General features: G+C 37.1%; 1 protein-coding gene across 3 annotated transcripts in view; it reads right to left on the bottom strand.

The window, feature by feature from the left end:
• THSD7B (thrombospondin type 1 domain containing 7B) overlaps positions 1-19,961 on the bottom strand; it is an 800,685-nt gene that overhangs the window by 291,245 nt on the left and 489,479 nt on the right. The gene's annotated exons all lie outside the window — the stretch shown is intronic.

Below are 19,961 nucleotides of genomic sequence, written 5' to 3'. Positions count from 1 at the left end.
GCCCTGGGGTCAGTCCCTGAACAAGACACTCCCTATTCCATTTGGGGATCACCAACTTGTCTTTTCCACATAAGCCACCAAACACCAGGCTCCGTCTGATAACATTTACCCCCATCACTTCTGCTTGAGCCCAGATGGAGTTAGGGAGCTATGCAGGAACAATCTGTTTCTGTTCTGGAAACGATAACTACCCATCCTTTCATTTGTCCATAGACCATTCTCATGCTCTTTCTGCTCCTCTTATCCACTCCTTGGAGACATGGTACACCCTTATCTTTGCAGCAATTAATTCCAATATGACAATAATATGACTCTTTCCAACTCGTGATATTTCCTCCAAATGAAGGAAGCTCCACTCCCATGTTTCCCTGAAAATAAGACCTAGCTGGACCATCATCTCTAATATGTCTTTTGGAGCAAAAATTAATATAAGAGCCGGTATTATATTGATTACATTATATTACATTACATTATACTATATTATAAAGACCCAGTCTTATATTATATTAAAATAAGACTGGGTCTTATATTAATTTTTACTCCAAAAGACGCATTAGAGATGATGGTCTGGCTAGGTCTTATTTTCGGGGAAACACTGTAAGTGTAACACTCTTCGTTTGTCTTTTCCTTTTCATTGCCCCATCCCTGGAGGGCAGGGATTTAATTGGGGTATTTGGAATAATGTGGGCATACAAATTCCAGTACTTTCCTTTTTTTTTTCTTATTCAAAAGTAGACCTGCCTGCAGAAAACACGAAATCTCTTCAGCTATCCATATGACAGATGCTATAAGGAACTACAGCTCTAAATGTGCAAAGGCCTGTCCCAGTCTGCTGTTGCCATGACTATCTGGCAATTCTCTTTCCTTCTCACATGCTGAAGATCATTTGTCCCCAGAATAAGCCACATTCTCCAAATCAGCTTAACAAGTGAAATATTTAATTCCTTGTGTTTCAACCCATTGTCTTGATTCTCAGTTCATTCAGAACTCAAAGAAGGAAAAAGTAACACTGTTTATTAGATCTTCTCAAAACCCAGTATGTGTAGTTGAGCCCACTGTTTCCATCATCTATCTAATCCTTTATGTTAGCAATTTTGCTCCACCAAAGATTCAATGCATTACCAAAGAATGAAGTTGCGTAGTAGTTAAATTATGTTTTCTATCATTTCAAAGGATTATGTGTGGGAGTTGTACACCATGGTATGTGCTCAGCCTAACATCAAGAAACATACTCCTTCTTTTCAAACAAACAAATAACTATCTAGTCTAGTCCAGAGGTTCTCAACTAGGGGTAATAGTGCTCCTCTAGGTACAATTGCAAAGGTCGCTGCAATGATTAGGTGGCATTTATTATCTAGGGGCAGAAAAGCTAAACATCTCGTATTGCTCAGGCCAGTTGTGCACGACAAAGAGCCATTCTGTCCAACATGTCAGTAGGGCCCAAGCTGAGAAACGCAGCTCAGCCTAACACTTCAGTTACTTAGATAATGCTCCTCTGAATTCTGTTTAAAATCTTTACACTCCTTACACATGAATATTAAGGTAGATTCCATCTACAACTTGGAAGTTGTAAGGGAAGTATGAATTTTCCTTAAATTATACAATATGGAGACTACATCTTAGATTTCTATCTATTTGATTAAAGTAAAGTTCTGGATGTAACAGCACAGTTAAGATAAAACATCTACAACAAAGGAAGTGACTTCAACTTGTATTGACTATAAACCACAATATCTTCCACAGGATGTGTATCTCCAATGTACCAGTCAATAAACCAGTAAGTTTCTGTATCAAAACAGTCATATGATGTAATTAGACCTTCATGCTAGAGAAAAGAAAACTAAGGTATCAGAATATTACCAGCCTGCCAAATATCACCTGGTTAGTAACTAGAGAAACTGGGATAAAATCCCACATCTATCTGATATTTAAAACAAAACAAAATGAAAAATACCCGTTTTGTCCCCTCAAGTCAATGCTGTCTTCTGTCCTATATTGTTAAATTATCAAGTGAGGAAAGAGATCAGGAGAGAATGGTATGGGCAGAGTGACATCATGATAGTCCCTTGGCTCCAAGCACTTTCCTTTATTACTCTCATTGAGAGACCGATTAACAATAGCTGACCTGTAAATTTCCCCAAAACCTCAAACCACAAGTGGAGAGCCTTCTTTTATTTTATTATTATTATTATTATTTTTAATTAGTACAATTTAGAAATTAGAATAACCATTTTAACCCCAGTTCTCAATCCATCCCTCTACAGCGTTCCGCTTTTCTCTCTGCTTCATCCACGCCCATGCTCCCAAGTATGATAAGAAGCTTTCTTCTTGATATATGTAGGTTTTTCCCTCTCATAGCACTCAGTGGAGCATTAAGGAGCATGTGCTCGTTTGATGTTCTTAGTTATTTTTGCATCTACCACAAACACACCTGCTCCAGTGATTCCTGGATATATTGGCTGCTCGCCATCTGACAGAAACAGTTGTGCTTATTTGTCTGAGCAGAAGGACTGCATTTCTAATGGCACAGGACTCTGATTGATGACATGGTTCTTGGAAGAAAAGTACCAGAGGTCAGTCCTTAAATTGTCTTCAAAGATATTTATTCAGCAAAAACAAAAACAAAAGTCTGCCCTTTATCAGTTTTTAAGAGAAAGTTCAGATTGGTACTTCCTTATGTCGCAGAGAAATAGATTATAAGCTCCTTGAGAGTGGAGACTATATCTATTACTGTGTTTCCCTGAAAATAATACCCACCCTGACCATCACCTCTAATGCGTCTTTTGGAGCAAAAATTAATATAAGTCCTGCTCTTACATTATATAAAACCCAGTCTTATATTGTAGTAAAATAAGACAGGGTCTTATATTAATTTTTGCTCCAAAGGATGCATTAGAGCTGATGGTCTGGCTAGGTCTTACTTCCGGGGAAACAGGGTATATATGCTACCTTGTGACTACATGTGATACAAGTGGTCAGTCATAGAATCATGGAAACGATAAATGTCTGATGCCAACAGACCTTAATAAAATCTCTAAAAGCCAGTCAATTAAAGTTCACAGACATGGGTTTTACTGTCTTTTCTGTCCTTCCCTTCCATCTCCCCTCATCCACAGATTATTTCATGACTGCAGAATACCTCGAGTCTTTGTAATTAAAGAATGAGGTTTTGGTGTGTCAAATTCAAAACCTCCTTTTCTACAGCTTAGTACCTCATCCCCAGCAGAATTTTGGTTTCAATTAGCAACATCAACTGTCACATTAAATAAATATTGTTAATTAAAAAATATGTGGGATTTTTGTTTTTTCTTGCATTTAACTTGCATTACTGTATAATTCAAAAGCATTGTATGCATAAAAAACATTTTCTCACTTTTATGCGTTTAGAAGTGTAAGTGGCTTTCAAACTAAACTAATTTAAATCAGACCTGCTATGTGCAGTGGTTTGTCCCCAAGATGCCATCATCAGTTTCTTCTTTCCCTTTTGTGCTGGCCAGTCTTCATTAAGAGTAGGCCAGTCCTCCCACTCCTCAACCTTGAAAGCACTAGTCCTATCTATAACTGCTTCGATCAATAGAATATGGCAGAGTAATTATTTAGGCTAGGTGATCAGGAGCTTTGTCACTTGCCCCTGAGTCCCTTGAATCACTTGCTCTGGAAGGACAAGCTACCTACCATGTGAAATGTCCAACTATTTTGAGAGTACTATCATAGCCATTTGGAAGACTATATGGAAAAAGAAATAAACTGGCCCCCACCTGTTCCCATAATTCTTGGCTGGGCTTCAAACAAGTAATTAAAGAAGCATTCAGCAGTCTTAGCAGCTGTCTTAACTGAAACTTTTTGAAAGATCCCAAGTGAAGAACACTAAATTCAAACAGCCAATGCCCAGAAGCATGAAGACTAATAATAAAATGTTATTTAAAGGCACTAAGTTTTGGGTTTGCTACATAGCATTAAATAACAGAAGACAATCCATAAGAATATATTTTTTACCTCTTTTAAAAAATGTCAAAATCTGGAGCCAACCTTCATGAGCTCCTAATGGCCAAATTTAGAACACTTGAGCAACAAAATGATAGTATGTATTATAATTCATTGAATAAAATAACTATCCATGAGTCAAAACTGATGTAAACAATCGAATAAATAAATTGATGGGGAGAAGAGATAATTATTTGTCTCAGTAGTATTCAAATGAATAAATACAGTAAGAATGATGGAACTAGAAAACCACCACTTAATATTAAATTTATGAATTTTGCTGATAAGAATCACTGATGGTTGCTAAAATTAATGGGCAAAAGAATAATGAGAAACAGGATATTTGTATAGTCTCAAAGTAACTTTCCATGAAAATAAGTATTAATTACAAGAGAAAAAATATCTGCTTCACAGTGGAGAAATGTACCACCTAAACAAGTGACCAAAATTAAGCTATAATAAGACATATTGCTATCATATAACTCCTGATTTAATATCATTTTTGCCCAAAAGGTAAAACCTCAATCTAAAATAGTGAAAAAAATGTCAGACAAACCCAATCTGAGGGAGATGCTATAAAATAAATGATGGGTGATTTTCAGACTGCAAGAGAGCAAGACTGAAGAATTGTTCCAGATTGAGGGAAATGAAGGCTGCATGACAACTAAATGCAATACACAATCCTGGACTGACTCTTCGATCAGGTAAAAAAAAAAAATCAGAATTTATAGAACAATTGGTAAAATTTAAACAAAGTCTGAATGTTATTAATAATAGCATTATTTCAATACTACTTTCCTGGTTTAGCTAATAATTGGCGTATTATTTTTATGTAAGATGTTAACAACAGGGAAAGCTGGCATACAAACAATCAGTGCATTGTTTTATAACTTATTTGTAGGACAAAATTATTTTAAATAAAAAGTTGATACATAAAAAAATTGGGGTGAAGGAGGATTAGGTGTGACCACAAAGGTGCTTCATTTTTATTCTTGAAAAACAGATATTTAAATGGTTATTTTTAAAGACATTTTAAAAATGAGGAACATTTATGTATCTAATGCTTCAGTAAACAGTTCCAAAAATAGCTGATCTGTAGCAGAAGGTTGACACACAATTGTGTGGGCTTCTGTCCAAGACAATGGATGACTTCAAAACTTAATTGCCTACTCTGTGGTCTATCTCACTGCAGCCCGTCAGGTTCCCAGCACAGAGAACAAGACCATGGTAAGATCTGTTGTCATTGTAATTGATAATACTGACAGTTGTACACACATCTTGATTTTGGTTTGCTATGCAACACATTCTGAAGTTGGAGATAAAAGGGAAGGGGTTCTTTAATACCAAGTCTGTGAAGTATTTTCTGACGCACAGTGTAGCTCGTTGGCTGTCAGGTGGACACTGCAAAATCCCTCCCCAGGCCATAGTAGATTGAACCAAGAGTTGAAGGGATGAAAGCTAAACTCAGGTGGGATGAAGTGCAATCAGACAAATGCCATTATCCAGTTCCAGCATAGCTTCCAAAGATAATAAAAGTAGAAGTCAGGGCCAAAGGTAGCTTACTTACTAGTCTTTCTTGCTCTAGCTCTTTATATGGCAGCCTTGGCAGGCAGTTAATTATCTTAACATCAGATATAAATATTAAACTATACATAACCCCAAATATTTAAAGTTACCTTGAATAAATTTGATGATTTAACTTTCATGATTAACTGTTCATCTGACACTTTACTACTGATAACTGAAAACTTTCTTCTACTGTCTCCAGAAAGTAACACTTAACTTTTTCCCCCCACAATCATAGCAGGGGTTTTAATATTCTTCTCTCAGGAAATGATAAAACAACTAGGCAAAATATTGGCAAGACATGGAAGATCTGAACATTATCAAATATCACCCGGTCCTAACTGATTTTTTTTTTTTTTAGTATTTTTTTTAAATTTTTCAATTACAGTTGACATACAATACTATACTAGTTTCAGGTATACAGAATAATGATTAGACATTTATATAACTTATGAAGAGAACACTGACAAATCTATTAATAGTACCCATCTGACACCATAGTTATTATAATATTATTGATTGTATTCTATATGTGATATTTTACATCCCTGTGACTATTTTGTAGTTATCAATGTGTATTTCTTAATTCCTTCCCCTTGTAACCCATCCCCCAGACCCCCTCACATCCAGCAAGTTACAAAATGTTCTTTGTATCTATGAGTTTGTTTCTGTTTTGTTTATTTATTTTTTTCTTTAGATTCCATTTATAACTGAAATCATATGGCATTTGTCTTTCTCTGCCTGACTCTTACTCCAGTCCACACAATACATTCTAGGTCATTGAATGTTGTTGCAGATGGCAATATCCCATTCTCTTTTTTTTTTTTTTTTAACAGCTGAGTAATACTTCATATATTATATATATGCCACCTCTTTATCCATTCATCTACTAATGGACACTCAGGTTGCCTACATATCTTGACTATTGAAAATAATGTTGCAATGAACATATGCATACACTTGTCCCTTTAAAGTAGTGTTTTCGGGTACTTCAGATAAATACCCAGAAGAAGGATTACTGGGTCCTTCTTTGTCTCTTATTATAGCTTTGTTTTAAAGTCTGTTTTTTCTGGTATAAATATTGCTATCCTAGATTTTTTTAATTTGTTTCCATTTTCATGCAACATCATTTTCTATCCCTTTACTTTCAGTCTGTGTGTGTTTTTCGATCTGAAGTGAGTCTTTTATAGGCAACATATGTAAGGGTCTTGTTTTCTTATCTATTCAGCCACCATATGTCTTTAGATTAGAGCAGCATGATTCCATTTATATGGGAAGCAATTGTTGAAAGATATGTAGTTATTGTCATTTTACTATTTATATTTCTTTTTACCTTTTATTCTCCTTCTTTTTAAAGAAGTCCCTTTAATATTTCTTGTAATACTGGTTTGGTGGTGATGAACTCCTTTATCTTTCTGTTGTCTGGGAAGTTCTTTATCTGTCCTTCAATACTAAATGATAGCTTTGCTGGGTAGAGCAATCTTGGTTGTAGTTCATTGCTTTCCATCACTTTGAATATTTCATGCTAATGCCTTTGACCTGCAAAGTTTCTGTTGAGAAATCAGCTGTCTTATGGGAGCTCCCTCATAAGTAACTAACTGCTTTTCTCTGGCTGCTTTTAAGATTCTCTCTGTCTTTAAGCTTTGTTGTTTTAATTATGACGTGTCTTGGTGTGGGCCTCTTTGGGTTCATCTTGATTAGGACTCTCTGAACTTCCTGGACTTGTATGTTTCTCTCCTTATCTAGGTTAGGGAACTTTTCCATCATTATTTCTTCAGATAGAATCTCAATTCTTTGTTTTCTCTCTTCTCCTTCTGGTACCCCAATGATGTGAATGTTGGCATGCTTGATGGTTCCTTAAATGAGATCCCTTAAATGATTCTCAGTTTTTTGGATTTTTTTTTTAATTGTTCTCATTGGGTGTTTTATGCTACCTTATTTTCTTTTTATTTTCCTTTCTCTCTCTCTCTCTCTCTCTCTCTCTCTCTCTCTCTCTCTCTCTCTCTCTCTTTCTTTTAAGATTTTATTGGGGAAGGGGAACAGGACTTTATTGGGGAACAGTGTGTACTTCTAGGACTTTTTCCAAGTCAAGTTGTTGTCCTTCCAATCTTGTTTGTGGAGGGCACAGCTCAGCTCCAGTTCCAGTTGCCTTTGTTAGTTGCAGGTGGTGCAGCCCACCATCCCTTGTGGTAGTTGAACCGGCAACCTTGTGGTTGAGAGGACGTGCTCCAACCAACTGAGTCATCCGGGAGCTCAGCAGCAGCTCAGCTCAAGGTGCCATGTTCAATCTTAGTTGCAGGGGGCGGAGCCCATCATCCCTTGCAGGAGTTGAGGAATCGAACCAGCAACCTTGTGGTTGAGAGCCCACTGGCTCATGTGGGAATCCAACCAGCAGCCTTCAGCGTTAGGAGCATGGAGCTCCAACTGCCTGAGCCACTGGGTGGGCCCCACTACCTTATTTTCTAAATTGCTCATTTGACCCTCTGCCTCACCTAATCTACTGTTGATTCTCTCCTATATTCTTTATTTCAGTTATTGTACTCTTTATTTTTGACTGGCTCTTTATTATACATAGATATATATTTATCTCCATTTTTATGTTTCCTATCTCTTTGTTAAAGTTCTCACTGAGACCACAAGCATTCTTATAACCAATGTTTTGAACTCTGCATCTGATAGATTGCTTGTCTCCATTTTGTTTAATTCTTTTTCTGGAGCTTTATTGTATTCTTTAATTTGGGACATTTTTCTTTGTCTTTCCCCTGTGTTTGTTTCCATGTATTAGATAGAGCTATTATGTCTCCTGATCTTAGTATAGTGGCCTTATGTAGTGGGTGTCCAGTGGGGCCCAGTGGGCACAGTCTGGTCACCTGAAGTGGGTGCTGCATGTGTGTCCCTTGTGTGGGTTATGTGTGCCCTCCTGTTTTAGTTGAGCCTTGGTTGCTGTTTGCACATGAATGGGATGAATTGATCCTCAGGTTGATTCATTATGAAGACTGGTTGTGATAGCTATGGAGGTGCTGTTTTGCAGGGGCTGACTGTATAGAGCATGATTCACTTTAGCAAAGTGCTGGTGCTTGCCCAGTCTGTCCTTTTTGTGTGTTATCTGTGGATGAGGCTGGGTGGCACTGCAGTGCAGTCAAAAGCAGACAACTGAGCATGCTGGCCCTGGAGCCTCCTGGGAGAGACCCCACCATAGGCCAAGTTCAGTCACAGCCTGTGCCCTGCCAGTGGCAACCTAGCATCAGCCACAAATAATCCATAGATGGCTTCTACCTGTGTTGGGTTTGGAGGTGCCTGGGAGAGGCTAAGCTGCAAACTCAGGCTGACGGCCACTAGTGCCAGGCTTTGGGCTCCTTAGTAACAGGTACAGGACACACTGAGGCCAGATGCTTCCTTTTGGGGGTTTGTGAATCTTTGAGGGGTTTTAGGAAAGTCTGCAGCATGAGCCAAGACATGCCATTAGTATGGAAAAGCCACTGGAAGTGGCTAAGGTGGGTCTGCAAATTGGGTGGGGTGGGATTTCAGGGAATCACCAGCTTGGGGAAAACAATGTTAGTCAGTTTAACGGAGACTCAGATATGGCAGCTGCCTGTATTTTCAGGTTGGGTTGGGGGAGAGCTCAATAAAGGTACAATGGCTGCTGCCAGCAGTTCTGTCTGAGAGAAAGATTCCCTTCCAGCCCTCTGAAGCCAGACAACTCATCTCTTCCCAGTATGTCCCTGGCACCTTTCAAGCTGCTGTCCCAGCACTAGAGCTCAAAGCAAGTGAGTTGGTCAGCAAGTAAGTCTGTGTGCAGGCCCTTAAAAAGGAACACCTGGGAATCCATCAGTCTTAGTCTCATCAGACACAATCTCTGCTGGTTTTCACATTTTCTTCCCTGCACTGGAACCCTAGCCTGTGAAGCCTGATGTGGGGCTTGGGATCCCTCACTCCTCAGGGGGAACTCTGTAGCTGAGATATCCCTCCCAATTATTAATGGCCACATGTGGGTGGGGGGACCAGCCCATTCTGCATCTCCACTTCTCTTACCAGTCTTGACATGGCTTCCTCTGTATGTCATTAGTTGTAGGACTTCTGATCAACTAGATTATAGGTGATTCTCACTGATGGTTGTTCTGTAATTTAGTGTTAATTTTCATGTGATAGTGAGAGGATGCAAGCACAGCATTACCTACTCCACCATTTTGACCAGCAATACTCAACTTTTAATGAGCAACAAACTGTTATACTTTTGTACTTCTTTTATACTTCTCTAATTAATAAGCATCTGTGTTCTTTGAAAATCAAGTTTATTACTCATAAATAATATCCATTAATAGTTCACTAGTGGAATATTTCACTACCAGAATGAAGCCACAAGAAAACTGAGAAAACATGTCAATAAATAAAGCTGTAGAAATAAACTACTAAAAACTAAAGAAGAAACAAAACAAACACACACACACACACACACACACACACACACACAAGTTTTAATCTTGGAAGGTCATTATTCTTCACTTAAAACCCAAGAAAATACCCTCCTGAATGTGCTATAGCTGAATCCTAATCACCATTCTCTGTGCAGGTAAAAATCACTTAAAATCAATATTCTGGTCTTTCTAAGACTTTTGCTATCTGCAAAACAGAATTTGATCTATTTACTCCAAGTGCACTTAAAGGCAATAACTGCAACTCAAAATCACCTTACTATCCCCTCTGTCCTTAATCTGGTTCCAATCTGTCTAACTAATGTAGTGCAGGCCAAACATTTTTTCTCTCTCCAAACCAATATTGTCACCAACTGTTACTGATTTATTTAGAGGCTGTGAGCATGGCATATTAGCTTTGGTAGGAAAATTCAATGTGGACAAGAAAAAAATCCTAAGAGTAGGGGAATAAAAACAAAGGTTAAAATAAAAGAAGCAAGAATTGATGCATCACTTACTAATCTGATCCTTCATAAAACAGCAAAATTATGAAGATCAGACACTGTTTACACAGTCCATGGGGAACATTCCTTTCTTGGCCATCTGTTATTAATGGTCAGTGCTTTAGTTACCTTATCTGGAGAATGGGTTTTGGTATGGATTAAGAAAAGTCCTATCAAAGCAGAGAGCTTTTCCATCTAGCCCTCTTTTTGTTTCCTCACCTCCATCATCACTACGCACATCCTACTACAGACTATGAGGCCTTGGGATGGTGTTACAGAAGGAGAACAGGAATAATACAGAAGCATACCGGATATATTAAGGGATCAGGGATAACAAAGGATAATGAGCAGTGGTACAAAGTGCAGACAGGAGAGGAAGTGAAGAGAAAGTACCTGAGGATTCAAAAATGAATGGACTATTTTTAGCTATCCAAGGAAAGCTACCTTTCTTACAAAAGGTCAAATAAAGACTCATTGGGACTCTTTTTTCCCTAGTTATAAAGGCTATAAAGTTTTGTATTTTGTCTATTATCTGGCCCTCTTTTTAATCCATCTGATAATCTTATTTCTGTCAATTGGGCAATAGTTTCTTATGTACAAGGACTATGTGTCTTATATGCCATCCATGGTATCTGGCACATTCCAGGCACATGCTGAATAACGTACTCAAGAGTGACTGATTGATGGATTAGGTACGGAAGCAATTTATTCATGTAGAAGTACTCAGAGACAAGAAAATACAGGATTACATTTATTCAGGTGAGCATCCCTGAAAACTCTGAGAATGTACTGAGTAAAGGACCGTTATTTCTTACAAATCTTCTCTAAATGTTCCTGAATTTCAAGAAGTTACAACCGGAAAATAAATTCATTTTTATTAAAGATTTTTGTGTCTTAGCCATTTATGGAACTTGCACTGTGAGAGGCTGAAATTTTATCATTATCTTTGTCTTTCAATATTGGCTCTTCATTGCATGCTTTTATGCCATCACATATGATGTTCCAAGAGCTTATGTGCTGAAGAAAAGACACCGTGGAGACATTCTAGTGATGAAAGAAAGAAAGCTAAAAGCCACATAGTAGACAGAATCCAACAATTTATAGTGTAGACAACTAGAGAAAAGTGAACAAAAATCTAAAATTTCACAGTGTGACAACTAAAGAGATTCTGAAGTAACGACCAATACCCAATCTCTGGTGGCTCTCAAGAACTTCAAGGAAATACTCACCAATGAGAAATTGCATTTTTAGCATCAGACTAACTGTGTATTTGGCTAGCTTTCCATAAATCACCCGTAAGGAAAATCAGAGTGTTGATTAATTCAATTATTACCATAGAGTTAAATATAATAATAATGGCATAACATTACTGGCAATAATTTTATTGAGACATTATCTAATCTTTATAATCACTATGTGTGACATCATTAGCCCTATTGGAAACTGACTCTATGAATCATTATGCAATGAGACAAAGGTTATACAAGTACATACCAAGCAGGCCAGGATTGGAATTCTAGTCTGCCTGATACCAAAACCAGATCTCATGTCTACTATCATCTAATTTTCTCCCATGGGTATTTATTTATTTGTATATGCATAAACTAGTCCCTAAGCATTATATTAGATACTGGGAAATCAGGAGCAGGCACAACTGATATGAGTTTACAATTTGTTTATCCTGGAGTTTATAATCTGGTCTTATCACATCACTCATTAAGAATAGCTGTTAATCAACTAATCACACAAATTCATAAATCAGTGTTGTGATATGTGCTATGAAGATATGATGTGTCATAGAGAGATCTTAGCAGCCTGAGGGACAGAGAAGTTTCTTCTACTGAGGTGAGCATTTCAGAAAGATGGAGAGATCTGCAAAGAGTCAGAGGTTGAAGTGAGCAACGTCTGCTGCAAGAACTGAAACAAGACCGGTGTGCTTCAAGCATGGAGCCTGAGGGAGGAAAAGCTTTCCAGACAAGGAAAGGAGCACAGACATTCAAGACTTTGTGAACCATGTTAAGGGTTTTGCCTTTGTGCTAAGAGTAAAGGAAGGGTCACTGGAGGGTTTCAGGTAAGCAAATTATATCGTTTAAAACATCACCTGGGATGAAGAGTTGAGAATGGACAGAAATACTAATTTGAACCAGGGCAAGTGGTGGTGGAGATGGAGAACTCTTCTGAAGCAGATGTGTGAGAACTTGGTGCTAAGCTGCAGGTGAAGTGGGACAGATACCCAGGATGACTCCTAAACTCCTAGCACTCATTAACCTACCTTTCCATTTGCACAACTATTTCCACTACCACGCAGTCATTCCAATACTCCTCCGAGCAATGTATAGTGAATTGATGCATATGATTTCTTTAGTTCTTGGTTACACAGTACTACATGTCCACCTAACTCATTCTGTGGCTCACTAAACCTTTCTGTGTTAGAGTATTTGGGAAGGTACAGTGGAGAACAGGAAAACCAGTCAGACATCACTAGATAGTAGCCTTCTAATACTTCTTTTCAAAGGAAAAAAAATATAATTGCTACTAGTATATATTCTGGTATATTTTCTTGATTGAAGTTTTAGGTTGAGAATAAAAAGATTTTGTTTTTGTTTGTTTGTGTGTCACACTAAAAGAAAAATAATGGGATAATTAACAGTGTCCTGTTTAAGATTTAAATGTTTTATATTAAATTTCAGAAGTGTTCCCCACGAAATTCGATACAATTCATCCTTAGAGAAAGAGGACAAGGAAAGCCTGTTGCTACTGGAAACTGGCTCCTGCAAAGGATTCGTTCATGGACTTTTTTCTGTCCAATTTTTAGTACAGAAACTCTTATGAGGTAAAATAAATACAATGAAAAAAATTAGCCATTTTCCCATGTATTTTTTTAAATAATGTTGTCTTTATCTAATTGATTAGAACCATCCAAGTTTATCTAAGAATAAGATGTCAAATGTTATAGAACCATACCCCACTTATAAAAGGGAAATAGTGAAAAAATGCCTATTACTTGCCCAATTAGAAAAGAAAAATCCCCATATTGATAAGGTAAAGACCATGCAAAAGCTTTGTAATTGTTTGCCTCAGTGGTTGGTGTCTTGAAAATTCATCCAACTGAGAAAAAAATGTCAACATGGACTTTCTGCTTTTCAAAATGTCAGCATACCTTTCACAAAAAACCCCTGAAGAATAATCTGGAAACTTCAAAGGCCATGTCTATAGACTTTGACAGCTTTTGTTCAATTGATTAAGTAACTGTTCAACTATTGTGCTATCAAGAAATACATGTGTCGGACTAGAAATTGCAATTAATTTCATTTTCTAACAATCCTGAAATTGTTGCTTGAAAACATCTTTTTATTCCATCTAACTTTACACATTTCAAAGTCGGAGCTTACTTAAAACTACCTACTATAAATGATTGTCTTACCCCTATTTATTGATCTATCTATGATAAGCTTGCAATAAATATTTAAAAATGGAAAAAGGTAGAGAAGAAAGGAAGAGAGATAAGGAAGAAGTACAAAGGGAGTAAAGATCTGTAAGGAAACAAAGGTAGGGGAGAAGGAGAGATGGAGGAGAAGGGGATAGAGGAGTAGGAAACAAAACGAAGAGGAAGGAGAGAAGAATCAATGGAAGGAAGAAGAGAAAGACATTGGAAAAGTTTCAGTCAGAGGTTGGATTAACTCATCATAGTAACACTATATTGAGTTTCTACTACATGGCATCATATTATAAGTAAACAAACAAAAAACAAACAAACAAAAAAACACTATAATGAGGTAGTTCTAATTTAACAGTAATAAATCAAACCTAACCACCCAAATCGTGAATGTACTGGGTGTTTGGCATGGGCCAGGTCTCTTGGGAAAGGTGAGTAAGGAGGTCCACCATGCTGAGCAGACATCACTGAAAGTCTCAGGCTTGGTGATGGCCTGGGCTTCCCAGACCCTCACCTGGCCAGATTGTTCCAATTCTCTCTGGTGCACGCCTGCTCAGAGACTTCAGGAGGACATATGCAAATCCTGCAAAAAAAATACACTTAGCTTTCGTTTATAAATGACAAATAACTTGCTAACCACAAAAGGAAGAATGACTTAGTCCAATAGAAATAAAACCATTAAATGTGTGGATAAATGTGCTTTCCAGGAAAGAATCAACCAGCTTAAATGTTCTATCATTGACCCACAAAGAGATTTTTATCACATTTATCACGAAACACATTTAAGCATGCCTGCTGTGTGTATGAAACTGCTTTCTATTTTTCACTCTTAGAAAGCCTTGTGTTTACAAAGAAAAAGAACACGTATAGACATACAAGTTAACAGAGAGACAAACAGCCTTTTAAACTACTATTTTTTAAATGCATGTTTCAGGGGGTGGGGGGCATTCTTCTGACATTCTTACATTGATTTGTGCGGGTTTACTTGCCATTTGTGAAGACTCAAATGATTTTCAGTTGTGTACATCCAATTTCATCAGCTATTTTGTTTCCAAAGAAAGTTCATTTCAGTGTCTTCTACTTATTTTGATATCTTCAAGCAGCTCTTCATTTGGTAGACCTGAAATCAATGCCTTGGACTAAACTGACAATTTTTCTTACTAAGAAGGACAGTGTGTGAGAACTTGCAGGCATGATTTTGGGTGTATTTCACTAGGAAAAAAAAATAGAGCTACTCTTCCCTCTGTCAATCATTCAGCCTATCACTTTTAGAAATCTAAATCTCCTCATATAACGTGCTATGTAGTTTCGCAGTTTCTTTAGTTAAGCTTACATGCCAGCATCAATTACATGCCAGGCAAAGATATAGGCTGTTTGTTTTTTATGCATTAATTATTAACTCTCCCCTGGCCGGAGGAAACCCTAACTTTTTTCTTTTCTTCTTTCTTTTTTATTTTAATTATTAGTTTCAGGTGTACAAATCAACATAGACATTAGACATTTACACACCTCACAAAGAGATAACCCTGATAAGTCAACTGTACATCTGACAGCATACGTAGCTGTTACAATACTATTGACTATATTCCCTATGCTGTACTTTACATCCGGTGAATATATATATTTTTTTCATTCTAATTGACATTCATATTATTTTATATTAGTTTCAGGTGTATAGCACAGTACTTAGGCATTTACATAATTTATGAAGTAATCCCCCCAATAAGTCTAGTACCCATCTGACATCATATATAGTTTTTACAATATCATTGGCTATATTCCCCATATACTGTATTTCACATCATCATGACTGTTTTGTACTTACCAATTAGTATTTCCTAATTCCTGTACCTTTTACACCCATTCCCCACCCCTCTCCCATCTAGCAACCATCAGTTTGTTCCCTGTATCTATGAGTCCATTTCTGTTTTGTTTGTTTATTTATTCTGTTTCTTAGATTCCACATATAGTGAGATCATATGGTAACTTTCCATTGGGTATCAGTCTCTCCCACCTACAATCATGTGCTTCAATAAAAAGCCCCTCACCACTGCCAGAGGTAGTTTGAATAGTCTAAATGTAATAGTCCTTCAAATATGGATTGAATGCAAACAAGCAAATCAGTTCTTTACAGTCCTCTATTAACAAGATCTGGAATGAGCTTGGGATCCAATCCAAGTCAACAATATATGAGAGATTTCCAAGGGCTTCTAGGAAAAATGTTCCCTCACACTTAAGAGAAGGTACTAGGAAGCTACTTCTCTTCTCCTTTGAATGTCCTGACAACATATGGATGTTAAGTCTAGAATTGTAGAGCCATGGAGAAGCCAGTGAAAGAAGGAGGCACAGAACAGAGTCAAGACAAACAGAAAAGAAATGAAGCAGACAAAGTCTTGACTTCTGGCCAGTAAGATACTTTGGGTGGAGTATTAAATGACTTGCCTTAAAATAATCCCTCCAAATATATTTAGGTCATCTCATTTCGTCCTGTCAAATAAAAGAAATGGGGATTATTCCCATTTTACAGATATTAAACTTAGCTACCACGTAGTAAATGCTAGACATGGTACTATTTTCTTTATTTCTTTTTGGTGTGGATTATTTCATTTAGCTCTCAAACAACTGTTTGATCATTTTAAAGCTCATGAAACTGATGAAGGATAATTTCACCACAGTCAGGCAACTAATACATGAAAAAGTACAGGTCTAGCAAAGCCCATGACCAGGTTTCCTTCAGCAATATCATTTGGTTGGACACAGGGATTTTCAATCTGCTTGCATTGCTACCCGTGCTCTTTTCCATGGGAAGCAAAAAATGGGAAATTTTAAAAAGCCATGGATGAAAAGCCAGCCAAAGCAGAGGTTAACTGGTGGCTTTCACTTCGGTTTGGAGCATTCCTTCTCCCTGCCCCAGATGTAAACCTACTGTCTATAACCAGCTTTTTAGAAAAAGAGGAGGTGGGGATGAGAGCTAGAATCAGAGAGATAAATTTTTATTAACCTGCGGGTGCCTTTCCAGTAACTACTTCTTTCTACAGCAACAAAATTTTGAATAGATGTATCACTTAAAACCAATACCAGGGGAAAACCACATGCAAGATTAGAAATAAAACCATTGAATTTGAGAAAATCTGTCATAATATATCACGGAAACTGAACAACCAGTTGAATGCAGTTAACTATGAAATGGATTTGCTGACCTCTATTCACAAGGAAGAGGCATTTATTGATCAAGTTGACTCAATGTCTGAGGCTTTCTTCCTCCTGGGAGAAAGCTTCTCGGAAAAGGGTCGGTAAGATGGAGCTTTGATTTCGTTCTGACTCCCATTTTAATTTGTCTTCTTGGTACTTTCTTTTAACCAGTCCCCTCGTGTTTTTATACCCTTGATTTGATTAGTTTTCCCCTTGGCTTATACAAAAAACACTTTTTTAATTTCCATTTTTCTATAGAAATGTACATTTTTTAAAAATTGTCCATTGTTATAGAATCATATAAGTAACAATCCCTCCAATAAGTGTATCTGTTAATAACTATGTCATTTATATCCCTTTTAAATATAACTATTTTAAGGGTATGAATTACAGAGGCTATTTTTTTTTTAATCGTTATTTCACAAAATGTCTAGTAAAATTCAAAGCAATGAATGAATGGGTCTTAAAATATTTAGTGATTCCTCAATGAGTGGAATAAACATGATGGCTCTCATTAATTATTTGCTGACTACATTTTTCACCTTAGAAATATTAATTTAAGCAGTGTAGACACAACCATGGATACCTAACTCATTAGGGAAGAGGTGTAATATCACTAGTTTATTTTTGTATCCATTAATTGAACAAACATTTATTGAGTGCCAACTATGTGTCCCACTATACAAGGCTCCTGGGCTGTATGCATACATGTTAAAGGAGCTGATCTCTGCCTTAGGGTGTTTAGGACACAGAGCAGCAATTAAAAACCGCAAAACAGTGTGAAGTGAAAGGAGAATAGCGCAATGTGTCAACTTCCCATTGTAACCTCTCACTTTTAACTCTGAAACATGTTATATCCCTAAGAGTTTTAACACCAAGGGAAAAGATGATCTACTTCTCAAATGACGACTTCGCTTTTGTGGCTACTCCTTGCTCTGAACCTCAGAGAGTGATGCATTTTCCTACTTAAAATTCACATTCAAACTGACCATGACCCAGGGAAAACATGGAAATAAACGAAGGTATTATTGCTGACAATAATGCAGAATTTTGCTTTGCTAGAGCCAGAACATTTATTCTTGTCAAATACAGTCTCATTCATCTTCCTATTTTTTCATATAAAATGATGAATATTCTATGAAATTTATGGAATATAGGTATCTTTCAAAATGACCAATTCACAGTTTGTTTCTAAGTGGGCTTGGAGGCAAATTTGTCATCAGGTTTCCAGTCAAATTCATTCATATAAACAAGAGAATAAACACTCACCTAATCATTACTACTTAATGAAAATAGTTTCCTTTCCTCCCTCAATAGCTAATAAGTGTCAAAGAAGAGATTCAAGCCCAGCACTGTGTGCCATCCAAATTCTCTCCTTAATGCCACACACTACCCTCCAGCGTAGCTGTGGAGTATATGCTTTCATTCTTTATTTTGGTTGAAAATACTAAAGTTACTTAGCATATCTCAATTGACAGTGGGCAAGTCCTATGAGGTTATTTTGTCCAGAAAAGATTTCATGGGACAAGAGGACCCTTTGCACACTGAACTTCTGGTGAAAGACACAAGGGCCCATGGCAGCCAAAGGCCAGGCTATTTGCTCCTTTGTGCATGGGCTGCATGGTGTTTCTATCACGCCACCTCGGCCTCTATCTTCATGTTATTTCCTGTCTACTCTGTCAACTGTGCTATTTTGTTTTGTTTTATTTTATTTTATTTTTTGTTTGTTTGTTTGTTTTTGCTCTTCTATTTTCTAGATTCTTTTTAAACCCATGGTTCCTGTTTACTCCTAGTTTGCCTTGTTCAAAATTTCTGACTGAACATGATCCATCCTGGCCTCTTTGACTTCTGATTATCACATTTCTTCAGTTTCTACTAAATTATGTGTGTAACTACATGGTGACTGGTTTAGGCCAGTGAGCTTGTCTAGGAGTCAGGAAGGTGGAGCCAAATTGTAACAATGCAGTTGGGTCAGGGCTGCCCTTTCAAAAGGAGCTTTGGAATGACTTCCTTTACAAAAGGTAGGTATCTGACAGGATTTTCGATGTGTTTATGATAGAGATAACGAAACATCTTCTCCTCCACATCTTCTCACACCAATTACAACTAAGTTTCTGTACTTGCAAGAAAACAAGGGGAGACTCTGTGACAAACAGAGGTGCTCCAAGTTTGGAAATCACAGTAGAAGAGAGAGCCATTTCTTATATCCTACCTAAATTTATCATAACCATTTCTATGGCTATTATTAACCAACCAATGCCTGATCAAATCTCAATTCTAGGTCAAAATATGTTTTTTATCTTAGCGTGAGTCAAAGATTTGTTAACTAACATTTATGAAGTAAAGAAGAACAGAGTTAAGGATGTCAACTCTGGAGTGAGACTGCATGGGCTTGAATCTTGATTACATTCTTGATGAATGAGCTTGCAAAGTTAATTTCCCTAAGATTTAGTTTCCTCATGCATTAAATGGGTACAATAATAGCATCCCGCTATAGGATTTCTTGAGTACTAAATAAAACAATCCATATGGTTAGAAGAGAACAGAAAAGTAACTTTCACTAGCTGTTATTATTACTATATGCCAGGCTCCCTGCTATGTGCTTTGCTCCTATAATTGCATATTAATCATCATAATATCTCTACTGGGAAAGTGTTATTGCCTGTCTTTGACAAAGAAGGGGGTACATCTGGGGATGGAATTAAAGTTTTCACAGAAACTTCCAGTCCAGTGATTTGCAACTTTATAAAAGCTTCCACTCAAAATCAAGATAGGAAGGGAAAGGGAATTGAGTTCTGGAATAAGAAAATGACTTTTTAAAGTTTCAAAATTATATTCCCACAGTGGTATTAACACTTGACAACCTTA

Source organism: Rhinolophus sinicus, chromosome 17 (assembly GCF_057876585.1).
Source record: "Rhinolophus sinicus isolate RSI-liver-muscle chromosome 17, RSI-T2T, whole genome shotgun sequence".
Taxonomy (NCBI): Eukaryota; Metazoa; Chordata; class Mammalia; order Chiroptera; family Rhinolophidae; genus Rhinolophus; species Rhinolophus sinicus.
The sequence above is the reverse complement of the archived record's forward strand: the minus strand, read 5'-3'. Positions and strand labels throughout refer to the sequence as shown.